We start from the raw sequence: 19797 nt of genomic DNA, 5'->3' as shown, positions 1-19797 counted from the left end.
ATTAGGCTTAGCACAAAACATGAAAGTTGTATAGAATGATTATTTGTGGTTGCCTACAAAATTTCAGCTCAATCGGAGCAACGTATCTTGTGAAAAAACAAAAATACCCCTAACTCTCATAGGTTTAGTCCAGTGGACAATTTTGATATTTCACAACACTAACCGTGTCTGTTCACCCTGCTGTGTACTGAATTTGTGACGCCCCGAAAAGAATGAGTTTGAGAACCCGGAAATTTTCTAATTTTCTAGGATTTATTTTTTTTAATCGCCCGCCTTTTCTACCTTTTCTTGATTAGAAAAATTTCCCAGATAAAGTTTATGAGCAAAGATAGTTTTAAAATGATTTTTCTAGTATCGGTTAGTTTTTGAGAAATTAAGAGCGTATTTTGAACGTGGGACCCGCTAATGCGAAAAGTTCGGAAAAATTCGGCCAGTTAGGTTAAGTTTTGGATACTGGGTTTAATTTACCGGGTGTTATGAGATATTTAGAGGTACCAAGTGCATAGGTGTGAGAAAGACAAAAACAAGTTAGGCATGAATTAATGAGAGGGACATGTGTCACCATATGATTAAATCTTGTTTTGACTTACTATTCAACCTTTTACCAATTACTAAATAAAACCAAAATTGACCAAATATCTTCCATTTTTCTTCAAGCTTGGCCGAATTTCTCTCTAGAAAAGGAAGAAAGAAAACCTCTTCAACTTCTTGATTCTCTCTTGCTCAAATCCAAGAATTCAACCATCTAAACTTGCTTTCGTTCCATAGAAACACTTAAGGGAGTGATAGTGAGTTGTTTTGTGGAGTTATTTGGAAAGCTAAGAGGACCAATAGCTCTCTCTCTCTTGTTTCTAAGGTAAGTTGTGAAGAACCACTTTCCTTCCTTGATTGATGCTTAAATCATGCTTAGTGGTAGTATGAGATGCAATATTATGGATTATTTCTTGATTTATGGTTGAAGTGATGAAGTTTTATTATTTTTGGGGATTTTTCTGTTTTAATATGAACATGATTGTGTGGTTATATATGATGATTGGAAATGATGTTTAAAAACTCTATGAGGTGGAAAAAGTGGTCAATTGCAATCAATTTCTGTTTTGGAAGAAATTTCAGAAAATTAGGTTTTGTGAAGGAACATTCTGCCCGAATTTTTAGCTCCTAGTTAGAGGCCGAATTGGCCTTAGCTTAAAACATGAAAGTTGTAGGGAATGACATTTTAGAGGTGCCAACAAAATTTCAGGTCAATCGGAGTAGTGTAGAATGAGAAAAGTCGAAATTACTATTGCTGTCCTGGTTTTACCCGAATGCTAGAATTGCGCCTGTAATTGGTTGTTTTGGCTGGAATTGCTTCCGAATTGGTTGTTGAGGTCTTCTGATGAAATTTATCCCTGTTTCTTAGTTTTCAGCTGGTTTTGGAATTTCTGGATTTGGACTTGGAGAGCCTGAGTTATGATGTTTCCCCTCGAATGCGTTTTGGTGAATCCGTTTTACATTTTTAATGTAGTATCTTGCATTTTTGACCTATTTACACTCGAAACTTGGTTGAGTGACCTTCTGTAATATTGTAACCCTGTCTCTTAGCTTCGAAACGGTGGGTCTTGCACCTTCATCCGACAATCGTAGCGCCTTTGGTACCATTACCATAAAATGACGTCAAAACTGTTTTTATGGTTTTGAGCTTAACTTTCATTTCAGGACTTTTCCCTAGCTTGACTTGTACTAGTACTACTTGGAGCTTGCTGAATGACTATTGGATGAACTTGTTGTTGTGTGTGTACCTTTCGAACTGGCTGAAGAAATAATGAAGCCATGATGGCTGGGAAAGTAAGCAAATTTAGGGGAAATGCTGTCCGAACTTTTAAAGGACTTGTTTGCATTGAGTTTGTGATTGAAGGGCTTGGATTCGGACAAGGTAATGATATATGCTGGATGGTTCCTGAGCCATGGAGGTGAGTGACCCCAAACTATTGTTAAAGCTTCTTATGAAATGTTTCTTGCATTATTTACTCGACTGCATCTCATGCGTGCTTGCATGTGAATTCATGATATGATTTTAGCTTCAATGAGTTCTTGGGGAGTCTTGTGCTGGACACCAACGTCTCCACCTCTGTTTACTTGGAGCAAATGGCTCCAGAGCTCAAAAAGGGGCTCCCTCTTAATGTTAATGTTAATATTAAATAATCTATTTGAGCGTTGGGTGTTCAAGTACTATGATTTCACTGGCTCACGAGAGCAATAAACGGATATTTGTTCTTTGAATCATGACATCATCGAAATGATCGAAATGCATTATTGTGAAATATATTTGATTTCTGATTTTACTGGTTACTCACTGAGCTTCTAGCTCACCCCAAAACTATTTTATTCCCCTCCACAGGGCTCGTGGTGAAGGAAGGCTTGTTGTGATTTTATTGTTGTGGAATTCCTCTTGTATAAGAATTGGGATCATGGATCAGAGTGGCACAGTGGAAGCGTGGACGCTTCGCTTTTGATATGTAAATGTTGGAACATTTCAGTTATATTTGGGATTTATCTTGTATTTATTTGAGGACTGTAGTGAACGACTGAGTCCCGGCGAGAGTTGGGCAGGCGGCCCGCCGAACCCTCTGGTTCGCCTTAGGGGGAGGTGGGGCCGTCACAGTTGGTATCAGAGCTTAGGCTTTCGATCTCTGTAGTGTATCCTAGGCTTGAAGTTTAGGATGCCGGACTGTGGGTTTGGTTTGCAATATTAGTGATTCTTGCGGGATATCTCAACTTGATTGGTACAAGATGGAATGTCGAGGACGACATTCTTTTAAGGAGAGGAGTTTGTGACGCCCCGAAAAGAATGAGTTTGAGAACCCGGAAATTTTCTAATTTTCTAGGGTTTATTTTTTTAAATCGCCCGCCTTTTCTACATTTTCTTGATTAGAAAAATTCCCCAGATAAAGTTTATGAGCAAAGATAGTTTTAAAATGATTTTTCTAGTATCGGTTAGTTTTTGAGAAATTAAGAGCGTATTTTGAACGTGGGACCCGCTAATGCGAAAAGTTCGGAAAAATTCGGCCAGTTAGGTTAAGTTTTGGATACTGGGTTTAATTTATCGGGTGTTATGAGATATTTAGAGGTACCAAGTGCATAGGTGTGAGAAAGACAAAAACAAGTTAGGCATGAATTAATGAGAGGGACATGTGTCACCATATGATTAAATCTTGTTTTGACTTACTATTCAACCTTTTACCAATTACTAAATAAAACCAAAAATTGACCAAATATCTTCCATTTTTCTTCAAGCTTGGCTGAATTTCTCTCTAGGAAAGGAAGAAAGAAAACCTCTTCAACTTCTTGATTCTCTCTTGTTCAAATCCAAGAATTCAACCATCTAAACTTGTTTTTGTTCCATAGAAACACTTAAGGGAGTGATAGTGAGTTGTTTTGTGGAGTTATTTGGAAAGCTAAGAGGACCAATAGCTCTCTCTCTCTTGTTTCTAAGGTAAGTTGTGAAGAACCACTTTCCTTCCTTGATTGATGCTTAAATCATGCTTAGTGGTAGTATGAGATGCAATATTATGGATTATTTCTTGATTTATGGTTGAAGTGATGAAGTTTTATTATTTTTGAGAATTTTTCTGTTTTAATATGAACATGGTTGTGTGGTTATATATGATGATTGGAAATGATGTTTAAGAACTCTATGAGGTGGAAAAAGTGGGCATTTGCAATCAATTTCTGTTTTGGAAGAAATTTCAGAAAATTAGGTTTTGTGAAGGAACATTCTGTCTGAATTTTTAGCTCCTAGTTAGAGGCCGAATTGGCCTTAACTTAAAACATTAAAGTTGTAGGGAATGACATTTTAGAGGTGCTAACAAAATTTCAGATCAATCGGAGTAGTGTAGAATGAGAAAAGTCGAAATTACTATTGCTGTCCTGGTTTTACCCGAATGCTAGAATTGCGCCTGTAATTGGTTGTTTTGGCTGGAATTGCTTCCGAATTGGTTGTTGAGGTCTTCTGATGAAATTTATCCCTGTCTCTTAGCTTTCAGCTGGTTTTGGAATTTCTGGATTTGGACTTGGAGAGCCTGAGTTATGATGTTTCCCCTCGAATGCATTTTGGTGAATCTGTTTTACATTTTTAATGTAGTATCTTGCATTTTTGACCTGTTTACACTCGAAACTGGGTTGAGTGGCCTTCTGTAATATTGTAGCCCTGTCTCTTAGCTTCGAAACGGTGGGTCTTGGACCTTCATCCGACAATCGTAACGCCTTTGGTACCATTACCGCAAAATGACGTCAAAACTGTTTTTCTGGTTTTGAGCTTAACTTTCATTTCCGGACTTTTCCCTAACTTGACTTGTACTAGTTGTGACGACCCCACTTCTCCCAAGGGCGAACCCAAGGGTATCGGCGGGCCGCCTGCCTAGCTCGCGCCAAGACTCAAAACTTAAAACAATAAAAGACAAAAAATTCAAAAGAGTTCTATATACAATCCCAAAAGAGTTATAATTACATTCTCCAAAAGTACCTGCTCACACTATTACATCCTTATAATTACCACCAAAACCAAAATGTAGACCCTAAGGAGGGTTCTTATACAAACCACTAAAACTAAAACAAAAACAAACATACTATAAGTCGAACTATTACAATCAAACCTAACTATGCTAGTGTGTGTGACAAAAGTCCCCGCGTTGGCCCCTGCTAAGGAAAACAAAAGGAATGGGGTAAGTTATATGCTTAGTAAGTAAACAGGGGCAAAAGCGTAAATTTCACGTAACAACAGTGACATAGTAAGAGTAAAGCAAAAGCAGAAAAGTAACATCACATAATAAGGATACAGGTGGCTCCAAAGCCAATTCATATGCCATGCGTGATCTCCTGCCGACACTCCGTCGACCACACTTAATGGTCCGTAGAACTTCACTTGTACACCCACCGACACCTTATCACCCTCACTGGCCAGTCACCTCACAAACTTGCCCGGGCGAACGAAATCACAAACTTGAGCTTGAGTCACAAGCTCGGGTCACAAACTTGGTCCACATACTCAGTGAACCGGATTCACAAACTTGGTGACCTCCAACCAGGTTGGACTGACTTCGACCAAGTCTTAACCGGCTCAAATAGTCCATCTAGGTCAAGAGATCGCCCCAAACTCACAAACTTCACAAAATTATTCAAAATCACACCGAGCCACAAGTTCAAGGGTTTTAGTTCCAAAATGATTCACATACATATGTCATGTACAAATATGTGCGTAAATTCAGGTTTAGAGCGAGTGCGATAAAATACACCCTCGCCTAAGTACCCTCTTCATACATGTCGAAACACATAAGCAACTAACACATAAGAGCGGCCTGAATACTTACTCAAAATACAAAAGTAGTAAAAAAGCGGAAATCACTTCGTGTGTTGGCTAGTAGTGGGCCCCACCGGCTCCGCCTAGCTCACCACTGTCTGAAATAGAAGATTTTATCACATTATATCACAAATGGCTACTAACAGACCCAAAACAAGCAAAACGGCAAAAGCCGACACACGCAAGTACGGAAACGGCAAAATTGGCACATGCAAGTGTGCGGAACGGCAAAAGGAACTGCCAAATCTGCCATCTCAAACACTTTTGATCAAAGATTAGGCTAGGAAAGTTGGATCAAAGTGAACGAGATACTGTTTTGAAGCTATGATAAAGGGCTACAAATCTCCTGAAGAAACTTTAATCTAGATCTGAACGGAAGCAGGTCAAAATTGTAGAAAACAATACCAGAAATTTACGTCTTAGGGTGACGAACAGGGTCGTTTGCTGGACCATAACTCCCAGATCACAAATCCAAATCAGGAAATTCCAAAGGCATTAGAAATCTGAGACATAAGACTAAAACTTTGATGTTTTGGCCAAGACCTGAATCCACTCAGAACAGAACGAAAATTGAGTGTCAAAATACCCGTCAGAACTGTCCAGATACAAGGCAGTTCTGACGATCGATCTTGTTTGGGTCATAACGGAAGCTACGGAACTCGGATTTCGACGTACTTTATACCGTTTCGAAGCCAAAACCAAGATCTAAATTTCTTATAAAGGAGTCACCACCCAGATCGTACGGTATCAAAACCGAAAAAGTCACGGGCAGAAGCTAAACTAAAAACGCACAGAACCTGATGTTCAAAACAGGCTTGAGTATTTCATCTATAACTCATGATACACTAATCCGTTTGACCTGAAATTTTACAGGCATATTCAGAACTTAAGGGGCTACAATGTTGAAGAAGGCCACTCAGTCCAATTTCGAGTGTAACTATGTCAACAATGTAACATACTACACCAGAATCGTAAAACAGGTTCACAAACCGTATTCTAGTACAAACATCATAAAACAGCCTACATAAGTCCAAATCCAGAAATTCCAAAGCCATACGAAAGCTTAGAAATAGGGATACATTTTATCATAAGACGTCAACAACCAATTCTAAAGCATTCCTAGCCAAAATAACCAATTACAGTCGCAGTTCTCAGGTTCGGGTAGAAACAGGACAGTAAGGGTAATTTCGACTTTTCTCATTCTACGCTACTCCGATTGACTTGAAATTTTGTAGGCACCTCTAAAATGTCATTACTTACAACTTTCATGTTTTAGGCTAAGGCCAATTTGGCCTCTAAATAGGAGCTAAAAATTCGGGCAGAATCATGGGTTATGAAACCCTAACTTTTCCAATTTTCTTCCAAACCAGAAATTGGTTGTAATTAATCACTTTTTCCACCTCCTAGAGTCATTATATACCATTTCTAATCATCATAGATGGCCACACAATCATGCTTATATTAAAACAGAAAAATCCCCAAAAATAATAAAACTTCATCATTTCAACCACAAATCAAGAATTAATCCATAAACTTGCATCTTATACTACCACTAAGCATGATTTAAGCATCAATTAAAGGAGGAGGGTGGTTCTTCACAACTTACCTTAAAAATAAGAGAGAGAGAGAGAGCTATAGGTCCTCCTAGCTTTTCCAATCACTCCACCAATCAACTTACTAACACTAATTGAAGAGGTTTTATGGAGTAAGTTCAAGTTTCAATGGTTGGTTTTGATGATTTGGAGCAAAATGGAAGCAAAACTTGAAGAGTTTCTTCCTTTCTTTTTGAGAGAGAGAGCAGGCCAAGCTTGAAGAAAAATGGAAGATATTTGGTAAATTTTTTTGGTTTTATTTAGTAATTGGTAAAAGGTTGAATAGTGGTCTTATGTAAGAAACAATACTATGGTGACACTTGTCACCTCATTTAATGACTTGCCTAACTTTTTTCTCTCTCTTCCACCTATCCACTTGATACCTCTAAATATCTCATAACACCCGGTAAATTAAACCCAGTATCCGAAACTTAACCTAATCGGCCGAATTTTACCGAACTTTCCGCACTAGTGGGTCCCACATCCGATATACGTTCTTAATTTCTCAAAAACTAACCGATACTAGAAAAATCATCTAAAACTATATTTAGTCAATAAAAATTATCTGGGGAATTTTCTAATAAAGAAAATGTAGAAAAAAATGGCCGATTAAATAGAATAAACCCTAGAAAATAAAAAAAAAATTCTTGGGTTCTCGCACTCATTCTTTCGGGGCGTCACACTAGTACTACTTGGAGCTTGCTGAATGACTATTGGATGAACTTGTTGTTGTGTGTGTACCTTTCGGACTGGCTGAAGAAATAATGAAGCCATGATGGCTGGGAAAGTAAGCAAATTTAGGGGAAATGCTGTCCGAACTTTTAAAGGACTTGTTTGCATTGAGTTTGTGATTGAAGGGCTTGGATTCGGACAAGGTAATGATATATGCTGGATGGTTCCTGAGCCATGGAGGTGAGTGAACCCAAACTATTGTTAAAGCTTCTTATGAAATGTTTCTTGCATTATTTACTCGACTGCATCTCATGCGTGCTTGCATGTGAATTCATGATATGATTTTAGCTTCAATGAGTTCTTGGGGAGTCTTGTGCTAGACACCAACGTCTCCACCTCTGTTTACTTGGAGCAAATGGCTCCGGAGCTCAAAAAGGGGCTCCCTTTTAATGTTAATGTTAATGTTAAATAATCTATTTGAGCGTTGGGTGTTCAAGTACTATGATTTCACTGGCTCACGAGAGCAATAAACGGACATTTGTTCTTTGAATCATGACATCATCGAAATGATCGAAATGCATTATTGTGAAATATATTTGATTTCTGATTTTACTGGTTACTCGCTGAGCTTCTAGCTCACCCCAAAACTATTTTATTCCCCTCCACAGGGCTCGTGGCGAAGGAAGGCTTGTTGTGATTTTATTGTTGTGGAATTCCTCTTGTATAAGAATTGGGATCATGGATCAGAGTGGCGCAGTGGAAGCGTGGACGCTTCGCTTTTGATATGTAAATGTTGGAACATTTCAGTTATATTTGGGATTTATCTTGTATTTATTTGAGGACTGTAGTGAACGACTGAGTCCCGGCGAGAGCTGGGCAGGCGGCCCGCCAAACCCTCTGGTTCGCCTTAGGGGGAGGTGGGGCCGTCACAGAATTAGCCTTTGGCCAAAACACAAAAGTTGTAGTGCTATGTCTTAGCTTTCTAACGCCCCTAGAATCACCTCATTTCAACTTTGGTAGCCTGATTTATTGTCATTTATGCATAAGGCAGTTAACAAGCCCGAATGTGAGATTTTGGTTCTGTAAATGGCCATTTTGACTTAGATACACTACAAATTGGACTGAGGGACTTTCATCAAAATTGTAGGCCTTTGTCTTAGCTTCGAAATGGTATATATTTCACCCCAATCCGATAAGCGTAGCTTCAGTTGTGCCCATTACGTAAAACAACGTCAAATCTGTCTTTTGTTTCTTGACTCAAACTTAATTTCCACACATGCTCCTAGCTGGATTTTGTACTTGTATGACTTGGAGCCTATGGAATGGCTATTGAAATGAGATGATTTTGTATTTGACTTTGGGTTTGATTGAGGAAAAGAATGAAGTCATAAATGGCTGGAAAATAGGTAAATACAAAGGGCGTGCTGCCCAAATTTACGCTCGAGAACTAGGTCGATGTACTTGCGACTTGAGTAAGGTTTGAGAGCGAATACCACATGAACCATCTAGGGTATTTATGTTCTCTTTGCCACTTCAACTCAAATAGCGATTTTAAAGTTTTACAAGTGAGTCTAAGTTTTACAAATATTTTACTTATGTCCTTTGGTTTCAATGTACTCTTTTTACTACCAAAATCATATTTATACTTTGTACTAGTACGTATTCGACTTGTTTTTGACTCATTTACATCTTTGATGGTTGAAGTATAATGTGTTCGTTTGATTATTAGGGTTTCTTGGTGATTGAGAGTATTATCCGGAAGGAAACTTTGGACGTTATTTTGCTTAAATAGGTGAGTGTTCCTTGTTTGCTATATTTTCCTTGACTTCATGGCTTGTGTTATTGTTTGATAATGTGTTAAATGCTTTCAAGGATTTCCAAAACGAGCTTTCTAGGCGAGCGTGTACTTTATCGCGCTCGACCTAAATGAAATGTGAAATTTTCAATGATTTAATGATTGATACATTAGTTGTGCATGATGTAAGACTTTTGGCTGAACTGGACCCTACCCTTCGTTACCGATCAACTCGAGCCAGAAGCGGACTCGATTGGGCGATATGGTGATCCTGAGTGTGAACATTGGTATACTCGATGTGAGAACCCGTAATTTCTTCATAATTTTTCTAGGGTTTTCCGCGTAAATGGCATGATTTCTGCAATTTCTTTATTAGACAATTTTTCCTGATAAATTTTATGAGTAAATATAGTTTTTTAGATGATTTTCCTAGTATCGGATAGTTTTTGGAAAACTAAGAACGTATAATGGACGTGGGACCCGCTAGTGCGGAAAGTTCGGAAAAATTCGGCCAGTTCAGTTAAGTTTTGGATATTGGGTTTAATTTACCGGGTGTTATTAGATATTTAGAGGTGCCAAGTGCATAGGTGTGAGAAAGACAAAAAGGTTAGGCATGACATTAATGAGAGGGACAAGTGTCTTGACATGTGTCACTTAGAGATTAATTCCTACATTTGACTTACTATTCATCTTTTTACCATTTTACTAAATAAACCCAAAATTTGACCAAAAACTCTTCATCTTCAAGCTTCATATGGCCAAACCTCTTGCTCCAAGAAAATAGAGAAAAGCTTCCAAGTTTCTTGCTCCAATCTTGCCCAATCTCACAAACTAACCGTTTAATCTTGAATTCCTTCCATAAAACCTCTTCACTTAGTGTTTGTGAGGTGATTTGTGAAGTTGTTTGAAAGGCTAAGGTGTTGAATTGCTTCCTTTCTTGTCTCATAAGGTGAGTGACTAAGGAACTACTCTTGTCTTTACAATAATGCTTAATTAATACCCTATGTGAGATAAAGTGGTTATTTTTGGTGTGATTTCATGATTTTGGTTGAGATTGATAAGATTTTCTATTTAAACATGATATTTCTGTTTTAGTATGAGTGTTATGGTGTGGCTATCTATGATGATTGGAAATGATATATAATGACTCTAGGAGGTGGAAAAAGTGATTAATTGCAACCAATTTCTGGTTTGGAAGAAATTTCAGAAAATTAGGGTTCTTGTGGGAGCATTCTGCCCGAATTTTTAGCTCCTAGTTAGAGGCCGAATTGGCCTTAGATTAAAACATGAAAGTTGTAGGGAATGACATTTTAGAGGTGCCTACAAAATTTCAGGTCAGTCGGAGTAGTGTAGAATGAGAAAAGTCGAAATTACCCTTGCTGTCCTGGTTTTATCCGAATGTAAGAATTGCGCCTGTAATTGGTTGTTTTGGCTGGAATTGCTTCCGAATTGGTTGTTGAGGCCTTCTGATGAAATTTATCCCTGTTTCTTAGCTTTCAGCCAGTTTTGGAATTTCTGGATTTGGACATGGAGAGCCTGAGTTATGATGTTTCTGCTAGAATGCGTTTTGGTGAATCTGTTTTATGTTTTTTATGTAGTATCTTGCATTTTTGACCCATTTTCACTCAAAACTAGGTTGAGTGACCTTCTGTGATGTTGTACCCCTGTCTTTTAGCTTCGAAATGGTGGGTCTTGTACCCTCATCCGATAATCGTAGTGCCTTTGGTGCCATTACCGTAAAATGAGGTCAAAAACTGTTTTTCAGGGCTAAAGCTAATTCCATTTCCGGATTTTTCTGGTTTCCTCTAATGCTTATATATGCTTATGGAACCCTATTGTGATCGTGTTGGCATTGGTTTATAACTTGTAATCGTGTCTTCTTGTGCTTATTGGAATATTCTAGGGCTTGACTTTTATTTCCGGTCATTTTCCTAGCTAACTTTTGTACTTGGATAACCTTGAGCCTATTGAACGGCTGTGGTGATGAATGTATATTGAGTATGACTTTGGGAGTTGATTGAGGAAAATAATGAAGCCGTGATGGCTGGAAAAGTAAGAAATTTAGGGGAAATGCTGTCCAATTTTCTAGGCCGATTGGTTCCTTTAAGTTTGAATTGGCTTGTGATAGAAATGAAGGGCTTTTGGGTTGTTGAACCTAGGTCTTCATGTTACCTTTTTGTTCCCAAAAATCATGTTTTGTACCCTTGCATTAGTAATTATTTGGCGAGGCATACGACTAGTAGTCGAGCCTCACATGTGCATTTTGTTTACTCGATTTTGGATGTGAAACCTTCAATTGGTTTACTTTGATGATTTTAGGGTTTCTTGGCGATTAAAGCCAATCTGAAGTGAAAACTTTTGAAGTGTCTATATTTGAACCGGTGAGTGTACCACTCCCCTCCATTGCTGTTTAACTTGATTTCTGCTCTGTAATCTGTTTAATTTGTTTGAGACGAGAGTGTACTTTATCACACTCGTTCTCTTGTCTGTTCATATGCCAATTTTGGTGTCAATCTGAATCTGTATCTGTATCTGATATCTGTATATGTACCTGTATCTGTATCTGTTCGGACGTCGTTTGGAAATTTGTTGCCAACGACCTTTCTGTGACCTATGAGCTCAAAATCCTGTGGCTAAGTTATTCGAGTCGGACCGGTAAGGGCCTGGACGATTAGATAACAAACCACGGTAGTCTGTTTTGGGATCTTTGGGTATTGAGACCCTTGATTCCGGGTATACTCGAGTATTACCATTTCGGTTTCTGTTGAGGTGAGCGGGCCCGGTAAAGGGGTGTTTGGTGGACGGAATTTGGTGTAAAGTGGGGTCTACGGACGTGTTGGTTCTATATACGTTGACGGAGAGTCAACCGGCTTGGATCAAGTACTGCGCTGGAAAGCTTGCTCCTGAGAGCCACCTGTATCCTCCCTATTTGAGTTCTTGTGTTTACCTGTCTTACTTTATAGCGAGCATGTGTATTTGATTTGTATAATGTGAAATGCCATGATTTTCTGCTACATGTTTGGTACCTCATTGGGCGTAAGCTCACCCCCTCCTCGTTATCTTTGTTTTCCTTACAGGAACCTCTTTTGGAAATCATGATTTTGAGAAGCGAGTTGAGCTAGTTAGATAATCTTTTGTATAGCTCCTCGAGAGTGAGCAAACTCCAAATGTATTTCATTTCACTGGTTCCACTTGTATTGTAAACCTAGCGACATGTATATATGAAAGTGTTTTCCCCATGTGATTTTGGTAAGTTACTTGTAAGCTTGGCGGTCTTCAATCGTTCAAATTTTTTTTTGGTCCTATCTCGCGTAATATCGGATTTGTGTTATTCGACTTCGTAGTCCTGGCGAGAGTTGGGCAGGCGGTCTGCTGAACCATTTGGTTCGCCTTAGGGTGAGGTGGGGCTGTCACAGGTGGTATCAGAGCCACTTCGCGTGGTCTCTGAGCGGAGAGAGCTTGGGCCAAGTGGTGTTATGGCCCTGCTTTCGTGAAAGCGTCAAAAGGTATATGTGCTCGTTTGAGCGTAAGCGATGAATTGTGCATGTCGTAAGTGTAAGGATCATTACCATGGGACTTGAGGAAGTTAGGAATGTATGTCAGGTAGGAATCTTTAATATGGATGATTTACGCTTGGGACCGGCCGGCTCGAGTTGTGAATTATCTTAGATGGGATTCTTGCGCCCGGATACGAAAGAGATAAGAGCCTAGGTTAGGAAGGACTTGGGCGAACTAGCAATGTGATTCGATGGAACTTCGCGCAGTCTGTTCGGGTGTTGTTAAGCATGATCAACCTTGATTAAGATATCAATGGTGTTGTTCTCGTAGATTAAGGACGGTGCCCTAGAGGGGAAAAGCTTTTCGTTAGTTATTCTTGTACTTGTGACCTTGTAACAGCCCCACTTTCCCCTAAGGTGAACCAAAGGGGTTAGCGGACTGCCTGCCCAGCTCTCGCCAGGACTACGGATTAGTTCACGTCGATCTAATACGTTCCGGAACATACCCACGCGCGTAAACAAGTCAAAATTACAAAATAAAAAAAATGAAAACGCGCCGATGATGATCAACGCCGGCCACGTCAGAATCCAGATACTAGGCCGAGAGTAGCCAAAATTTTCTTTTTGTCGTTTGAAATACGAGTTGATCCGAAATTCAACCAAACATACACACATTGAAATATAACATTTTCAAGCCAAAGCGGCATATCAAAACCATTCATTACAAATATACATGTTCGGTTTGCCAATCAAAAGAAAGTGAACCCAATACACATTAGGGTTTCATTCGAAGAGCTATCCAAAAGATACATTTACATGAGCTCAACTTGACAACCAACCAGTATAATCTTTCCAAAAGTGGTCATTTTCCTGTAAGGAAAACAAATGGAACGGAATGAGCTTAAGCCCAGTGAGTTACTACCACATAAGCAACAAGGATCATATAAGCATAATCTTTCATTTTGAGTACACAATTAAGAATTAAAACAAGTCAGTAAAAGGATACGGATGGCTCTCAAGAGCCCATTTCCACGCTTACATTCTTGATCCAATCTCATTGACCCTCCGTCAATGTTTAAGAATACCCGACCGTAGACCTCACTTCACTCCATTCCTTTCACCAAACATACCCCAACCGGGCCCGCACTCCAATTCAGTAGCTTTTGGTAATACTCGAGTATACCGGAACCAAGAGTCTCATTACTACAAGGTTCCCCAGTACAGTCCCCGTGGCAAGTCAATTTTCACGACCAAGCCCTCGCCGGCTCGATTCAATTGACCACCAACGAGGTTGAGCTCAGTAATACAGTAAGGCCGTTGGATATTCGTCCAAACGACACCAAATCAGTTTTCATGGAAGGAATTCAATATCTCATATATCAATTGCAGTATTTCAATAAACGGTAAACAGTCATGAATGAGATCACAAGGGGTGAGGGCAGTTAAGTACACCCTCACCTCTATCAATTCCAATAGCCAAGTAAGCCTTCAAGGCATCAAATTCACATATAACAAAGCCACATTGTAACAATTAAGTGAGTAGTATACTCACTAATCAATTAAGTGCTATTTCATGCACTTCCGTCAGGAGAATGTCGTGAACCACCGTCACGCCCTAGAACACGTAAGCAAGTACAATGAGACTCGATAACGAGTCATAAAGCAATGCCAATCACAACCCCAATAGGGTTTATATGCATAAATAAGCATCATTGGTAACCAGAAATTAAGGAATGGCTTTAACTTAGGCCTTGACAAAGAAACCGTATTTGACCTCAATATGCGGTAATGGCACCAAATTCACTACAGTTATCGGATGGGGGTGTAAGACCCACCGTTTCGAAGCCAAGAAACAGGGCTACAACAATGTAGAAGGCCACTCAATCCAAATCCTAGCACAACTAGGTCAAATATGCCAAATACTACACCAGAACCACCAAAAACAGGTTTACAAATCACACAATGCTGTAATTAGTCTATTTCAGTCTACACAAGTCCAAATGCATTGATTCCAAAGGCATATGATAGCTAAGACATCCAGCTACATTTCATCAGAAGACACCAACAACAAAATCCAAACCAATTCCAGTCAAAACAGTCAATTACAAGTGCAGTTTTCACATTCTGAGCAACCCAGATCAGCAATAGTAAAATCGACATATCTCACTCTACACTAATCCAAATGACCTGAAATTTTGCAGGCACTTCAAACTCATCACTACCTACAACTTTCATGTTTTGAACAAAGTCCAATTCGGCCTCTAACCCTATGATCCAAAACCGGACAGAATTAGGGGTTTTGAAACCCTAACTTTTCATTTTTCAATCCAAATCCAAAATTGGTTGCAATTATCAATAATTCCCACCTACTAGAGTCATTCTAGGCCATTACCAATCATCATACAAGTCCACAACATCAAGATCATATTAAACCAGAAAATTCATCAATAAAATAAAAACTTCACCAAATCACTTCAAACCAAGAAATAAATCACATATATCATCACTTTAGCCACTACTAAACATAACTTAAGCTTCATTAAGTGTAGGAGGGCATTCACACACCACTCACCTAGTAACCAAGAGAGGTAGAGATGTTGGACACCTTAGCTCTTCAAACAAACTTCACTAAACTACTTACTAGCACCCGAGGGAGGAATTTTATGGAGTGGAATCTAGTTTAGGTATTTGTTTTTGGAAGATTGAACCAAATGGAAGCTTGAAAATTGATGAAGTTTTCTTCCTTCTTGAGCTTGAGAGGGCCGGCTATGGTGAAGAAAAAATGAGGGAATTTTAGTGAATTTTGGAGATATTAACCACTTAGTCAGAAATAGTCAAAAGTATGAATAGTTGTCTACAAGTCCAACCAACCAACAAGTGACATTTGGCACTCCATTAATGCATGTCAATCCTTTTGTTTCCTCTCACATCAATCAAATCCCACTCTCTACTTATCTCTTAACACCCGATAAATTTCACACAGTATCCGGAATTTAACCTAATTGGCCGAATTTTTCCGAACTTTTCGCACTAGTGGGTCCCACGTCCAATATATATTCTTAATTTTCTAAAAACTCTCCAATATTAGAAAAATCATCTAAAAACTATAATTACTCATAAAATCCACCAAAAAAATATTCCTAAGCCAGAAAATGCAGAAAACATGCAATTAAGGGGAAATAAACCCTAGGAAAAATATTAGGGAAATACGGGTTCTCACACTCTCTCCCCCTTAAAAGAATTTCGTCCTCGAAATTCCTTATCATTGACTACTCCGGGATTAAATTGAGCATTATACTTAGCTAACAGATCTGTACCCCTTCACTGGCCAGGTTCAGTAAATTATTACCTTCCACGTCCCCTAATGGGTCAAAGACTTGATGTTGTTCTAAGGAGTACACCCGAGAGGACACTTTCGATCCATCCTTGTCCCCCTTCGGCTGGGCAGGGTTGGTCGTAGTTGGTGGCAGAGTCCCTTGCCGCTCGTGCAGGCGAGCTGGACAGTTAGCAATTTGATGTTCGGCACTCCCACAGAGCAAGCATTTTCCTCCTTTCCTCCAGCAATTGTCCTCCGAGTGGTTTAATTTTCCGCAATACCCGCAGGGTCCGCGTGCTACAGAAACCGAGCCTCCTCTTGACGGGCTCTCTTGTGACACTCCCGGCATCCTTACTCCTCCCGTTCCTCGTCCAAACTTGGGAGGGGTACTTTCATCCTCCTGTCCCGAACTGTTTCCAGGAAATCCTCTCTTTTTCGCCTGAAAGTTTTTCACCTGGAGCCTAGCATTCTCTACTCGTTGTGCCTTTTCCACTGCTTCGCTGAAGGCGTTAATTTGGGCTGCCGCGAGGTCCTTCTGGATTTCTACGTTCAGCCCCTGGACAAATCGCCGTATTCTTCGTTGCTCGGTCATGATGAGTTCAGGCGCGAATTTAGATAGGCGGGTGAATTGGCTCTCATATTCCGCCACAGTTTGAGCTCCTTGGCAGAGTCGAATGAACTCGTCTTCCTTCCTCTCCTGAACTAGAGGAGGGAAAAACTTTGCATTAAACTCTCGGATGAAGTTCACCCAAGTTCTCGGCGTCTGCTCCCTTTCCCATTTCTGTCTATTTACATTCCACCAGGAACGGGCCGCTCCCTCAAGTTGGAACACGGCAAAAGTCACCTGGCGTTCGTCTGGGTAGTGTAGAGCTGCAAATATGTCAACCATCTTCTCAAGCCATCTTTCGGCAACGTCTGGGTCGGGTCCCCCAACAAACTTTGGCCGAGCGAACTTTTGAAAGCGTTCAAGAGCTTTATCTTCGCTCTCGATATGGTTATCAGGGTTTCCGGGGTTAGGGTTTGGGTTTTGGCCCTGTTGCTGCACCACTTGTGCGAGCAAGTCTGTCATTTGCTGCATAGCAGCAGCTATTTGTACATTAGGGGTTACTTGCTGCACCACCTGGCGTCATAAGCCTTGCCCAATGAAATGGTGGCACTTGTCACCTCAATTAATGCATTCCTATCCTTTCTTTTCTCTCTCACATCAATCATTTCACACACTCTACTTATCTCTTAACACCCGATAAATTTTACACAGTATCCGGAATTTAACCTAATTGGCCGAATTTTTCCGAACTTTTCGCACTAGTGGGTCCCACGTCCATTATTCACTCTTAATTTTTCAAAAACTCTCCAATACTAGAAAAATCATCTAAAAACTATAATTACTCATTAAAATTCATCAGGAAAATTTCCTAAGCCAGAAAACGCAGAAAACATTCAATTAAGGGGAAATAAACCCTAGGATTTTTACGGGTTCTCACACTCTCTCCCCCTTAAAAGAATTTCGTCCTCGAAATTCCTTATCATTGATTACTCCGGGATTAAATTGAGCAGTATACTTAGCTAACAGATCGGTACCCCTTCACTGGCCAGGTTCAGTAAATTATTACCTTCCACGTCCTCCAAGGGGTCAAAGACTTGATGTTGTTCTAAGGAGTACACCCGAGAGGACACTTTCAATCCATCCTTGTCCCCCCTTCTAGGGCTTCGTCCAAATATTTATATCTTAATCAAGGTCGATCACGCTTAACCACCCGAACAAACCACACGGAGTTCCATAGAATTGCCTTTCTAGTTCACCAAATCCTTTCTACCCTAGGCCTTCATATCTTTCGTATCCGGGCGCAAGAATCTCATCTACGATAATTCACATCTCGAGCCGGCCGGTCCCAAGAGTAAACCATCCTTATTAAAGATTCCTACCCGACATACATACCTAGCTTCCTCGAGTCCCATGATAATGATTCGTACACTTATCACATGCCCGGTTCATAACTTACGCTCAAACGAGCACGTAGACATATTCATGAAATTAGGACCACAACACCACTTGGCCCAGTCTCACTCCGCACAGAGACCACGCGAAGTGGCTCTGATACCACTTGTAACAGCCCCACTTTCCCCTAAGGCGAACCAAAGGGGTTAGCGGACTGCCTGCCCAGCTCTCGCCAGGACTAACGATGCAGACTAGAACTATCTATAGCGATTCGGAACTTACAAACGAGCGTAAACAGGTCAAAATGGTAAAATAACCCAAAATAAAAAAAAATGAAATTCGGAGCCGGCCATGAATAGTAACCGACCCTTCAGAACCCAACCGAAATAGCTAACAAACATTCACATCTGAACTTTAGCGATTACAATCCAAAATGACATACAAAAGTTTTCAAAAGTTAATACATATACACGGTTTGCCAAATCAAAAGAGAAAACGCCCCAAAAGTACACTTAGGGTTTTAATACATGAGCTATACAAAAGATATGTTCAACTAGCTCAATTTGGCAGCCGTTTGTCAAATCCAGACCAAAAGGGTTTATTTTCCTGTAAGGAAAACAAAAGGAACAGAAAGGGGTGAGCTTGCGCTCAATGAGGTACCAAACATATAGCAGAAAAATCATGGGATTTCACATTTAACAAATCAGATACACATGCCAGATGTAAAGCAAAGGAACCAATGATTCAAATCAGAAGGATACGGGTGGCTCTCAGGAGCCAAATTTCCAGCGCAGTACTTGATCCAAACCGGTTGACTCTCCGTCAACGTATATAGAACCAAAACGTCCGTAGACCCCTCTTTACACCGAATTCCGTCCACCAAACACCCCTTTACCGGGCCCGCTCACCGTAACCGAACAGAAATGGTAATACTCGAGTATACCGGAATCAAGGGTCTCAATACCCAAAAATCCCCGAACAGACTACCGTGGTTCGTTATCTAATCGTCCAGGCCCTTGCCGGCCCGACTCGAATAACTTAGGCACAGGATTGAGCTCATAGGTCATAGAAATCCGAACAGATGCAGACACAGATAACGGATTCAAATTTTGCATAGTAAATTGGCATATGAACAGACTAGAGAACGAGTGTGATAAAGTACACCCCCGTCTCGAACAAATAAACAGATTGCAGAGCAGAAATCAAGTTAAATAGCAATGGAGGGGAGTGGTACACTCACCGGTTCAACTTCAAAAGTTTTCACTTCAGATTGGCCTTAATCGCCAAAAACCCTAAAATAACAAAATAAACCAATTGAAGGTTTCACATCCATAATCGAGTAAACACAGTGCACATGAGGCTCGACAACTTGTCGTATGCCTCGCCAATAAATTACCAATGCAAGGGTGGAAAACATGATTTTCTTGGAAACAAAAAGGTAACATGAAGACCTAGGCGCAAACAACCCAAAAGCCTTTCATTTCCACCAAAAGGCAAATCCAACTTAAAGGAACCAAACGGCCTATAAAATCGGGCAGCACCTCCCCTAAAAATCTTACTTTTCCAGCCACCAAGGCTTCATTATATCCTCAAATCAGTCCCAACACCTCACACAAAATTCATCTCATTTCCCAAAAGCCGTTCGCTAGGC

The sequence above is a fragment of the Coffea arabica genome, chromosome 4c (assembly GCF_036785885.1).
Source record: "Coffea arabica cultivar ET-39 chromosome 4c, Coffea Arabica ET-39 HiFi, whole genome shotgun sequence".
In the NCBI taxonomy this organism is placed as follows: domain Eukaryota; kingdom Viridiplantae; phylum Streptophyta; class Magnoliopsida; order Gentianales; family Rubiaceae; genus Coffea; species Coffea arabica.
Note: the sequence above shows the minus strand (reverse complement) of the source record.